We start from the raw sequence: 13,986 nt of genomic DNA, 5'->3' as shown, positions 1-13,986 counted from the left end.
GACCAATTTTGCGCTTGAGTTCTATAAAAGTCTTGCGTTCTCCTGTGACCTTTTTCTACTTGACTTCTTGATTTTTGCGTGATCTAAAATGCCCTTATTCAGAACTTAAGTCCGCTGTAAAAAAGAATGCTGTTTTAAGCAAATGGTCTGTGATTGGTGTATTAAAATGGCAATTTCCTCAGATTGGCGCGTCCGGAGATCGCAAGTTTGATTATGTTACATCCATGTATACAGCTTTTGAACTTTTTTAGTGCATTTTTGAATTTTGCAAGTGCTAATGATTGTTTTTGATAGTTCGGTGTCATTGATATTTCTCATTGACTTGCTAGTGCGAACAAAAGATTTAATTTAATATTCTGAGTAAGAAGCCAGTGGTTGTCATGGCATTTTAAAAATTTTTGTTTTCAGTTTTTGAAATTATCATTTTTTGCCCCTCTTTGTGGGTTTTCTATTGCTTTATTACTGAGTCTCAAATAACCATTGGTTTTATTTGTTTTTGAGTGAAAAATCTACTAACCCGGACCTTTTTCGCATTGAGTTTCATTGCTGTCAATGACTTTCAATTCTAACCATTACTGTACAAGACAAATAGCAGTATAAATACTTTTGTCAGTCTGCTCAGACTACATTAAGAAACATCCCAGTCTGTCCCACTTCCTCGCAGCCTCATTTACACTCTTGGTCAACACTGCACAGAATATTCGTTTCAACGGAGTGCGATCAACGAGAACGACCTCCAGATTCTGACCTACAGTTTCGACCTCCAGATTAGACCTCCAACTCAGATAGATGCTGAAGTTACACTAAATGGATACAAGAATCACAATTTTCTTCACAACCTGAATGAGCTTCAAACTCAATTTCAAACTAAAATGCGGGTCAAATTGAAGCAGAATACTAAAATTGAATGATTGAATTCAGTTTTTTCCGTTGAAATTATTACAAAATGTTTTCTTAAATGTGCTTTGTATTTATGAGAGCATGAGTTCATATTTCACCACAAGTTATTTTTCACCATTAGATTTGTTTATAGAGAGAAAGAGAGAGAGAGAGCGAGAGAGAGAGAGAGAGAGAGAGAGATAGAGAGAGAGAGAAAGAGAGAGAGAGAGAGAGAGAGATTGAGAGAGAGAGACAGAGCGGTAAATTGCCCATTTAATTAAATAAACCTGGGTAATTATCTCCGAAAGAAGGCTTTGGTACGGTTGTACCATATTCAGTTAATTTGTACTTAATTATTATACTACTGAAGTCATTTCTAACCATATTTCACACCAGTATATTTTAACGCCGACTAAAAGGTCAGGTTTTCAGTTTCGATCATACTTCCCATTTTGTTAATATTAATTCGCTAAACTTACTTCTTGAAATTCAGTTGTTCTCATTCTTTTCAGTTTTACAGTCAGAATAATCCTATCTGGATTCAAGTAGAAATTCCACGTCATCACAATAGAGCTGCATTTGTAGCACTATTACAGAATAAAACTAAAAGCGGTAATCGGACGAATAGATAATACGTTAGATTCGCGCCTCGAATCTAATTTCAATAATCTTCAACACATTTGTGGCTCGATTACATACCTCCACAGCAAGAGGTATCGCATGCAGCAGTCAAAGAACATGCCCTTCTTGGAATCAAACACTTTTGGTAGAAATCAACTTTAGAACCACCCTTAAGATGAGAACGTTGGCAAATAATGTTGAAACTGGCCATCCTGGCAAAAGAGGGTATTTCTATCGATACTCTTTGTGTAGATCCACCGGACAAAGACACTTTCATCCCGAACCAATTTACGAAGATAATGTAGAAAACAGTACGACGCAGAGTGAAAGAGATCGAAAAACTCGAAACGAACAACTCAAGAATGCGTGGCTAAATAGATGTCAGAAAATAGAACTCGCCAGGATATTGTGCGGTGACAAACCCTTGAAGTTTTGCGACAACAAAGCTGTTTCTCTGACTTTTCTTAGTCTCGGGATGGAAGGACGTCGAATATTTGGTTCCCAAGAACCAAATATCCAAATTGATCGGGTTACTACGAAGGATCTTTGGGAGAGTCAGGTATTTACAAAGCAGCGAAATATAACTTTCGACCGTTATACCTTCTTAACTAGGAAATAATTAAAATGAGAACCCGTCGAAAAGTTCTATGGTTGTCTCCGGGATCTGTCTCTGAACTGCGATTGAGGAAGTCACGAAGAATCCATCATTCGGGATGTTTTCATAGCGAATATGCAAGACGCTGAGATCCAAAGAGAATTGCTAAACGAAACGAGAACGGCTAAGAAGGCTTCAGAAGTGGCGATGGATATTGAGATGGGCATAGAGTTGAAGATATCTGGAACCGCCACTCATCAGACTACAAATGAAATCACGACAACATCTATAAACAACATACAAGCTTCTTGGAACAGATCGCGACCTTCAACGAGCAATTTGGAGAAACCTACAATTTGTCCTAACTGTGGCTATGGGTGGTCGGCTGCTCATCGACAAAACTTTCCTGCTCCTGGAAAGAATTGCAAAAACTGCGGAATTGCAAATCATTTTGCAAATGCGTAGAGAAAACGTAAACAAAAACAAAGTCTCTACGATGCAAATTACGATTCGGATTACGACGACTATGATGACAATTGTGTTGCAACAATCTCCATCAATAACAACACTAGAGAAGTGGAGCCAGTGAATTTAAACATTTGCATCGAGAATACCAGTGCAAAAGCCTTAGTGGATTCGGGAAGCGTTTGCACTATAATTAATAAAAGTCTCCCGACTGCAGTAGTGTCGGATCGTAACGAAAGCTTTTGGGTACAATCAGCAGAGATGCACGAACTCAAAACTTTCTCTAACGATTTAATCAAAACTATCGGAGTAATCAAGACTTCAGTCAAATGTAATGATTAGGTAGCTACGGGTGTTAATGTGACAGTAGTGGAAGATGGCTATAGACCTTTAATTGGACAAGATCTCTTCCCTCAACTTGGTTTTTCGCTCACTCAAACACAACAAGTCGCAAATAGTGATCAAAACCAATGTTTAATCAAGAAACAGAACAGATAGCATTTGATATTCCAGGTCTAATCTCTAGAATTGGTAAACCGTTAAAACATTCAGTTAAATCTTGGTTTCATAAAGACTTTACACACCAAAAAGCCGTAGGGTCCCAATTAATTTGCAACCCTTAGTTAATGACGAACTTAAAAAACTACTTGCAGAAAAACACATTATAAAGTTAAACAGTTGTTCAGATAAAAATTTCATATCACCTATAGTTATTACGGTAAAAAGAGATAAACCAGTTAAATTAGCCCTAGACTCAAAAAACTTGAATAAATCTATTTATAAATATAAATATTAAATGCCTAATATAGACAACTTAATTGACAAAATTCAACAGAACCTAAATACAAACGCGTCACACGAAACAGCATACTTTTCAACACTGGATTTGAAGTACTCATACAGTCAATTTTATTTAGACCCGGAAACAGCAAGGCATTGCAACTTTAATATAATTAGTGGCGAGGGTACTGGTACATACCGCTTCATTACATGATTTTACGGATTAACTGACATGCCAGCAGCATACCAAAAAGTAATGGACTATACACTAGTCGGACTAAATAATACTCATTGTTTTATAGATGATAGTATAATCGTCAGCCGCGGCTCTAAAGAAGACCATTTAAAGTTAGTTTATAAGTGTTTAAAAAATATAGACGACCGTAATTTGCGACTAAATTTACCTAAATGTTATTTCGCTAAAACCCAAATAGAATGGTTAGGCCATAAATTTAATCAATCAAGAATCGCATCTCTTGAAATAAAAACAGCAGCAATTTTAAATTTCACAGCACTTAAAATTTTAAAAGAATTACAATCATTCTTAGGTTCTGTTCATTATCTAAGTAAATTCATCCCTAATCTGTCTCAAATATGCGATCCACTTCGACCATTGCTTAACAAGAATACAAAATTTGTGTGGACTGATGCACTGGAAACTCATTTTCAATCAATTAAAAATAAAGTCGCAATCGCAACAGAAAACACACATTATAATCCACACTTGGAAACCCGGATCAAATGCGATGCTTCCAGAGCTGGATTATGAGCAGCATTAGAACAGCGCTCACCGACAAGTTGGCATACAGTTGCATTAGCGTCGCGTTTCCTGAACTCAAATGAGGAACGTGACAGCATCATTGAACTAGAATTATTAGGGGTTGTGTGGTCCGTGGAATATTTTAAATATTATTTATTCGGCAAATCATTCACAATCATCACAGATCATCGAGCACACTTTCGATTATGAAAGAACACCGGTCTAACGAATCTTATTGTAGTCGTTTAACCCGTTGGGTAGATCGACTCTTACTCTTTGACTTTCATATTGAACATATACCAGGCGCAAAAATGAGGCTCGTAGATTACATTTCTTGCCAACCAAATCAAGAAGCAAAAGTTACAAAAAATATGATGAGGAATATGCGGTAGCAACAACTACCCGCATTCGTGACGCTATTGTAGCAATTTATGTAAAAACCACACAGCGAAACTGCCAATCACAGCACTTTATCAGCGTCAATCACACACATTCCACACGTGCCTCAAAGCCTCACTCAACAAACTATTCCAAGTTGCTTTGTGCCATTAATCGTAATACAACTCAGTTGATTCTTGATAATACTGCAAACGCAACACAAATCAACTCTAATTCTAATCTGAAAACAAACACAACACAAATACACTTAAACCCTAACCCAATATTGTGCAGCCCGAAGTCAAATCCTCAAACTCATCCCACCCACAGTAGGGTGACTTTCCAGTCAACGCCGAATTCGGCAGTTAATTCTACTCACTCTTCTAATGAGAGATAAACCTCGCCGAACCTCGAACTATCAAAAGAAGAAATATTTGAAAACAATCTCACTCAATTGTTCACTAAAGGGTTCTTAGCAGCACTAACGAGCAAGGATGCAGTGTTAAAAGAAGTGAGAGACTGCATTCTACAAAACGGCGCCCAAAGATGCAAGGAGGTGAATCCCTATCTCTTTTCCTATTTGAGGGAATTGCATGTTAGGTCAGGTTGCGTCTGCGTCGACGAACGTGTGGCAATAACACATTCAATTCAGGACGCCGTACTAGAAACTCTCCACCTTACCCACCCTGACTGCTGGGTTATGATTACCCTTGGGCAGTATGCATTCTGGCCATACATGCATCGGGAGATCCCTTATAAGGCTGCACAGTGCAAGCCTTGTACTGATATTGGTAAGAACCTCACGCCCGTCGTTTCAGCGTCGAAATGGCAACTTTTATTAAATTGTTCCGAGCTTAATGAAGAAATACAAATTGACTTCGCAGGTCCTATTACGAATGAAAAAGATCAAGGTATACATTTTTTCGCATGTATTGACCGTTTTTCTAAATACCCTACGGTAGAAGTTTTTGATAAAGCTAATGGACCCAATGTAAATAAATTTCTAGATGAATATAATCAAAAACATGGTGTTCCCCGAAACATTAGATTAGGTGAAGCACGTTGCTTTATTGGATATAAATTAAAAAATTTCTGTAAGCAACAAAATATTAACATTATCACTGCTTCTGCTAACGACCATAGAGCTATTGGATTTGGGAGCGTTTGATACAAACAATTAAAAGGCGCCTAAACTGCATGAAACTAGACAATAGAATTAACACATTCACAATTAAAGAAGCAATAAAGTCAATAGTATATCAATTACGCATATGTAAACGACAAACAAAAACGTAACACCTTTCCAAGCACATTTTGGAAGAATGCCAATAACACCACTAAGTAATATTAGCACAATACCCAAGTCGGCGAATTTGTCATATGAAAATATTCTACACCACTATTTAGACGCTGATGCAGTTCCCGTGAAGGACTCTCTCGATGAGAATGGCTGGGTGACTGGTGACCGCAGAGACATCCTTGTTGAGGAGGCTATGCAAAAAGCCCAAGTAGACGCAGGCCGGAGGTACAATGGGGACAAAAATAAATCCAAATCAGGATTTATTATGCACCCCAGGTTGAATAACCCCATACCGGGGACAGAGAGATCTTTAGAGCTCAAGTTAGCCCGAAAGGTTTCAAAACGGTCAAAGAAGGACCTGCGAGGACTCTGGGAGACGTTGGCTCCAGGTAGCACTGTTGTGAAAACTTCGCCAACAACCAATGTTATCAAGGAACCTAGAGGTCTTGAAGTTAAAGTCAGTAACCGCGACATTGCTAAGTTCGGGACTCGTGCAGAGCGCAACACCGACCTTTGGAAGTATGCTCAGCGACGTCCTTTTACCTTATGATAAGAGGACTGAGGAAAAGATCGCTCTGCACACGAAAGACTTAAGAAAAAGTATCGGGGAGAAATGAAGATTAGATACCGCCCATCTCAGTCTGACGTTGCTTCTGGGATCTCATCCACAAATAGCAAAAATTCGAAAGCTATGTCCTCCCGAAAGCCCAACAAGCCTTAAGTGGGGAGAAATCGCTCTCGTCAATCATCTGTTACACTTAACTCCTCCAATGCCTCGTCAATGTCTGCGTCATCAGTCACCTCGTCCACCGCCTCTCCTTCAACTCCAAACCGAAGCGAACCAGAAAGGCTCCGGATTATTTCAGCTTCGAGAGTTCTGTATGTTCCGTAAGCGACAACGATTCTGTTCCTGTGCCAAAACGGCACAAACCCACCAATCCCGTAATCGAGACGGTAATTCAAGAAGAAGCGCTTCAACCACCAATACATCTTTTGAATTGCCAGTAGTCAGTCCTCCAGCCCCTCCACCGATCGGTACTTGCTTCCCGGAGGAATATGATCACGATGACCATTTAAAAGAGATTAGTATGAGCTTCTTTGACGCCGAAAATCAAATTGGAAACCTGCAAAAAATCTATAACATTCATAACTGAAAAATTTCATGCAATCATTTAGTTTTAGTTTACATTGTTCATACACTGTCATTTGTTAACTGTAATCTGTTTAAATGAGTCAAGAATTGAATTGTGCCACAATTGCGCAATATTTTCTGTTTCATGTCGGAATTTATTTGTAAACTGAACTGCTTTAGAGTTTTTAAATTAATATTGAAAATTTAGTACAATGCATTTAATTTATTGAATTTTAGTGGATTCGCATCTCAGTTGTGCAAAACTTTATGTTTGACGCTTAATGTTTAATATAAACGCAACAGATTCGCATTATCCTTAATTTACCTTGCATAGTCTTTTCGCCTCTTGTGCACTCAATCTGTTGAATTGTTATTGTTCAAGTTTATTTTAAATTACCCTCTATGATAACCAGTACATATATTATTACTATTATAAATTTTACACTTATGCAGTTTAAAATTTGTCGAAGAAGTGGATATGTGGTACGGTTGTACCATATACAATTTATTTGTACTTATTCTTTAAGAGTCTCCTTGTCCTAGTAAAAGTCATTTCTAACCATTTTCACATCAGTATATTTTACCGCCGACTAAAAAGTAAGGTTTTCAGTTTCGATCATACTTCCCATTTTGTTAAAATTCATTCGCTAAACTGATTTCTTGAAATTCAGTTGTTCTCATTCTATTCAGTTTTACAGTCAGAATAATCCTATCTGGATTCCAGTAGAAATTCCACGTCATCACAATAGAGCTGCATTTGTAGCACTATTACAGAATAAAACTAAAAGCGGTAATCGGACGATTACGTAATACATTGGATTTGCGCCTTGAAACCAATTTCAATAATCTACAACACATTCGTGGCTCGATTACATACCTCCAGAGCAAGAGGTGTCACAAAGGCGAAAAAAGCTCCTGGACATAATGCAAACATCCTATAAATAACTCTTCACATATGAAAAGCAGCTCGCAATTAATCATGCGCAGATAAATACCAGTGCATGAACCGAGTGGAACATGAACCGAGTAATGGGAAGGGGAAAACAGAAAAATTTTTGTCATGATTCAGCGCTGATTGGCTCTGCCACCAACCTCCGGGAAACTACTTGTAGTTTAGATTACTATATTTTTTATCTAATGCAAAATCGACTTCAAAGTAAATAAAGGTGACACAAGCTAGAAAATTATTAGACCATAGTACTTCCAAAACTTCCAAATTAACTTCCTATATTTTCAACCTATTGCGGTTCGGAAGTTGTGTTCAAAGTGAAAAAGAGTTTGAATTTTTAATCTCGCATTTTTTGTTACCTGACAAAATTAAGTGTCTATTTGATTATTATTTATTGACAAATTGTTTGAAAGTTGATTTTGTCTTTGCTCATCCGACTGTTTTGGTTCAAAAATGTTAATAACCTCACTAGTTTTCGTATTTGTTTCATTCGAGAGTTCATTTTGAGGTAATGATGTCTTTTTCCACAGAAAGAGAACTTCTTAAATCTTATGCGGATTAATTCCATCGGCCAGTTTTTTCAATATTAAAAAACGTTCAAATATAATTTTATTTTATCTGAGCTTTATCTCATTTGAAATGAGATTAAAGTTTTTTGATATCAGCTTCTGGACAATTTCCGTGAAATCTTTTTTCATATAAAGAAGTCTGTGAAACAGTGTCTGTGAAACAGAATTATTTTAAACGGAAAGTCTAATTTCTGCTCATCTCAGATAACTAATCAAATTATATAATTTTTGATACGTTTTTCGCAGTTTTGAAAATTATATCTTAACGTCAACAATTTGCTCCCGTTCAAAATGCTCCATATCACAACGCACTCTTGCCAAAAAACAATGCTTCAACCTGTTTTTGGAATCCTATAAATACAATTAGTCTATCTTCTTTTGTTTCAACAATGAATTTTAGAACTATAGGACATACGAACTCTCGAGAAACGAAATTGCCTGAAATTGATATTGAGAAAAAACAAAAAGAGGAAAGAATCTGAATTATCCGGATCACGAATCCGAAAAGCTTTTATTGCAGATAAGACACCTTGGACACCAGGTAACTTTTAACTATAATTGTTTAATTGTTTTATAAATTTGGAAACAATTTTCAATTTATAGGAAAGGGACGATTTAAATTAATTATTCACTTATGGAAATTACGAATAGTTTTAATAACTTAAACTGTTCAAAAGCAATCCAAACAGAGACCGTAAGTGTCGAAAGAGCTCAAAATTGAGAAAAATTGCAATCGTATATTTTGAATGCGATAATTAGTGAAACAATTTTTGAGCTGAGTATATTAACGTGATCGATGAGTGATATTACGTTTGGTAGGTCAGCAATTGAATTGCTAGTATAGTTTATTTTTGATGAGATGGATTCGTGGCACAAATCCGTATTTTGATGTGACGGTTGAGATCGCAGACTATTAAATTGTTGGTGGAAAGCTGATAAAAAACCACGCTGAGAATTTGTCTCCGAAAACAGCTGTTTTTCCACTTCGAACTACTCTAGGGTCAAAAATTGGAGTTACAAAAGAACAACTGAATTAAGTTAAGTTTGTGAAGTTAATGAATCATTAGGTAAAAAAGCGCCGCATGAACATTTTTCATTTTTTCTGGGTTGAGGTAAAACATCATCAAGTGAACAACATACAGTCACGAAGTAATAATACCTCAGTGAGTTGATTTCATTTATTTGGAACACAATTTTTTAATGTACCACATATCCTCCGCTTTCGCAAATAATTGGGAGCAACAAAAATTGTGAAAAAAATAGAATTATGTACAGAGTATAAAGGGGTCATCAATAATTTTCAAAAAATATGAATATTTATTAGTGAAAGTTTTTGCTGGTTATCATATCTAAGACTTTATATTTGCTTCTTATCATAACTAATGGAGTAGCAATTTTAGCTCCTTGCAATTGATAGCAATTTTTGGATAACATTAGCTTAGAAGCAGAGCACATTTAGAAATTGTTAATGAAGGTACTTGTGGTGGGTTTCCACTTAAGATTAAAAAATTTGAAAAATTAACACAGTAAATGATATAACTATAACATTGAAATGAAATTAAACTGGAAATGTGTCACAAATGAGAGATGAATTATTTAATATGCAACGGAATGAAATTAAAACAGAGAATTCACATGAAATTTGAAATTTAAGGAGTTTGATTATAGGAATGGATTCTTCATTATGTTTGATTTTTTGAGTCAAATACAGACACAATAACCTCCTGTTCAGAGTCTAAATAATCATAATCCAGTGAAGTGGTGGTTGATTTGTAAAGATTGTTTGTTTGGAAGTTCGAAGATTGTTTCCTCTGTTGTTGGTTATGTGTTTTCCTCCAGAATGACAGTTGCGATTCCGAGATTTTCTGTATGTTGTCTTTTGGGCAGAAATCAACTCAGACTCGTTGACCGAACAGACAGGATTTTCGAAGCCATAACATGTTGGGTTTTTTCGGTGCATTTGACAGTTGATCCCTCAGGTGTCGAAGTCGAGGCGGCTTGGGGAAATTTTGTGGTAGGCGTACTTCTGCCACCAGTGACAAGTGGTTGAGGTTTGGATGAAACTCGGGTTGCCATTGCCTTAGAAATTGTAGTGTCTACACAAAAAACAACCGAAAGATTGTCAGCATATCTGTGGTGAATCTTTGTGTCTCCTCTGTATTGAGCAATCTTTTCTTCTGTTGTTTTCTCATCTGGAAGGGGTCTGCACGTAGCGTATTTCCATAGTTGAGTAATGAATGTAATGGTGTAATCGATATTGTTGTTTCTTACTCGTACATCAGGGATTCCGAGTTCTCTGATAACATTAGTTGTTGGAGAGGTACGTGTCACTACACTTCTTGGAGCAAGGATATCCCACAAAACACGAAGATTTCTCTTAAATCATTGGTCACCTTCCTAGCTAATTTTAGCTCCAACTATTTTTCTGTTCGGGGAATTGGATTAGTGAGTTTTGGGTGTAAAAAAATCGGGAAACTGATTTCTTTTTTCACCATTGTAGCGTCGTCCGGCGTCTGCTAGAGCGCGTGCCGTGGCCTCTATATTCATGATTGTGATTCTTTATGCCGAGACACGTACGTTGTCAAACAGAAAATCTGCTACTAGAACTGTATCTGCGTCTAAGTAATGATTCAATATCCGTTCATTTGTTAAATTGGGGATGTACTTATGATGCTTATTGGTTTGTTTGGTTTTTTGCCAAAATGTGCTTCGAAAGGTGTAACGTTTGTTGTCTTCTGTTTACAAATGCTTAATTCAAACACTATTGGCATTATTACTTCTTGTATTGTGAACGTGCTGGATTCGCTTGCTAGTTTCATGCAATTTAAGGGTCTTTTAAAAGTTTGTATCAATAGTTCTACTAATCCAAAAGCTCGGTGGTCATTTGCAGGTGCGGTTATTATGTTGATATTGTTATATCTGCAAAAGTTTTTAACTTTATATCCTGTTAGAGATCGGGTTTGATCTAAACAAAAATTTTGTGGTTTTCCATGAAATTGAACATTATTTTCCAAAAATTTGAACATTATCTTCCAAAAAATTACAACGTTGGGACGGTTAATTTTGTCGAATAACTCTACTGTTGGACATTTTGAGAAATGATCTATGAAAAGAAGAAATTGTACATCTTGATCTTTTTCATCCGTAATCGAACGTTAAATCTATTTGTATTTCTTCATTAAGTTCGAAACATTTTTCATTTGCTTTCAAATTTGATGCAAGAATCCTCTTCGAGTTTTTTAAGACACTGATAGACTAACTTTAGATGTTGTTCCTTAGGTCCTCTACTAACACTAATTATATCAACTAAGACGCAATTTGTGTTTTTATATCCAATTAGATAATAGTCAATTACGTTTTGGTTTGCTGTTGGCATAACAGTGAGCCCGTAGAAACCCATAATGAAACAATATGTACCTGTACATTAGCCATTTTTATGTTAAAATTGCAATGGCGAAACGTTTCTGGGTCTAAATTCAATTGACTGAAAGCGTTTTTCAAATCTAGGGTTGTAAAATATGCAGTCTCACTTGATGCTTTTGCATTATATTTTCGTTGGATAGTGTCTATCAAGTTTTCAATATTAGGCGTCTGATACTTGTTATTTTTTGAATAGTTTTTTTGAGTATTTTAGAATCTAAAGCAAATTGTATAATTTTATCTCGTTTAACAGTAAGGACCATAGGAGATATGAAGTTTTCATCAGAACAACTATGAAGTTTTATGATGTGTGTTCTTCTCATTTAATTTGTTTATTTAAGTGTTTGAAGTTTATTGATTGAAGATTAATTGGCACTCGTCGCCTTTTCTTTTGAGTTGGATTGAGGTTCTTGTGACATTTTGATTTGACAGTGTGTTTGCGAGACTTACCAATACGGGAGATGAGAGCAGGGAAATCAAGTGCTACTTGTTGCTTAATTGGGCTTAGATTTTTATTATCAATTCAAATTAGTTTTGATCGATGTCCGTCTTCTACGACTGTGGCTTTAACATCTTTAGCTGTCCATTTGTTGCATTTTACTGTAGTGTTGAAGACACCAACTGTCTTGGATTATATCATTTTGGAACGTTTTTAAATCGTGCATTCCCGACGGCTTTAAGCAATAGCTGTTGTTGTTGCTCATAACCACTGCAATTGATAGACTTTAATGAATAATCGTGCAGACGCATCCAAAATCCACTAACGTTTTTGTCTCAATGTTACCTAAATGTACCTGCACATTAACTGGTTCTTTTTCTTTGAATTCGTAGTCGTAAGTGATTACTGCTACGCAGTTGTCTTCGTGTTCATCTTAGTCATAGTCGTAGTTTGCATCATACAGATTTTGCTTTTTTGCATGGTTTCAATTTGATTGACTGGTTCATCTACCAATGGTGACGTTCCTACTGTAGCAGCTTCAGATTGTATTTTTTCTACATTGTTGACTCTAGTACTTGGTTTCATAGGAATTTTTGATTTTCAACAAACTTTTCGAAATGATTGATTATACCACAGTTCTTACGAACTTTACCTCGTGCTGGACAATTTTGACGATGGCCACGATACCATGTATTGTCGCAGTTAGGACAGAGAGTCCGCTTGTAATAATTGGATAAGATTTAACTTTTGAGTTAATTTTGTTTGCCCGTTTCTACCTTAATGGAGAGTTCTAACGCGTTTTAGACAATCGTGTCTCCTTATAGGAGATCTCTTTGAGTTTCTAAATCCTGAATATTTGCGATCAAGACGTCTCGTATTAATGATTATTCATGACTGCCAAAATTACAATTAAAAAATATTTCCGCAAGCAAACATAGAACTTCTTTACTGGTTGCCCATTTAGTTGTTTCCTCTCAAAAACGAGTAGCGTTCGAAATTTATGTTTCTTTTTTTTATAAAAACATTTTCAGGAATATCCAACAAGTCATTTGTTATTATTTAGTCAAATTGTAAAGTAAATTTTTGTGAATCAGAAGTTCAACAGCCTTCCGTGCCTTGACTAAAAGAGGAAAAGAAGACGGCTTTGCTGCCATAAAATTTTCATGTTCCATCACCGCATAGAATTCCCGCAGCCTCAATCTTTTGACATTTGTTTAGCCGTGTGTTCTTTAATTGTTCGTTTAAAATTTTCGATTGCGATCGCTTTGAGCCGTGATATTGGCTACATTCTACCTCATAGACCCATTCTGGTGGCAGTATTACTTCATCCGGAGGTGCCTCGCGTAAAATGTCGGTTGAAATTCCTTCTTCGGCAAGAATAGCTAACTTCAGATTGATTTCCGATCTTTTCAATTGTAGACTCCAGATTTATCTTTCCCAAAAAAAAAACTCGAAACCAAGAGGGGCAGGTTCTTTTGGTGCTTACTTCGCCATGCGATACTCCGTTTGGTAGATTGGCAATTTCATTGCTAGCACGGTTCATTTTTGATGAGTTGGATTCGTCGCACGAGTCTGTATTTAAATGTGACTCAATTTTTTAAATCAGTGGTGGAAAGCTGCTAAAACTCCAAGCTGAAAGTTTTCCTTGGAAAACCACTGCGTTTCCACTTCGAACTATTTTGGCTCAAAAGGGCTCTAA

The sequence above is a fragment of the Convolutriloba macropyga genome, chromosome 7 (genome assembly GCF_964194025.1).
Source record: "Convolutriloba macropyga chromosome 7, txConMacr16.3, whole genome shotgun sequence".
NCBI classification, from domain to species: Eukaryota; Metazoa; Xenacoelomorpha; order Acoela; family Convolutidae; genus Convolutriloba; species Convolutriloba macropyga.
Note: the sequence above shows the minus strand (reverse complement) of the source record.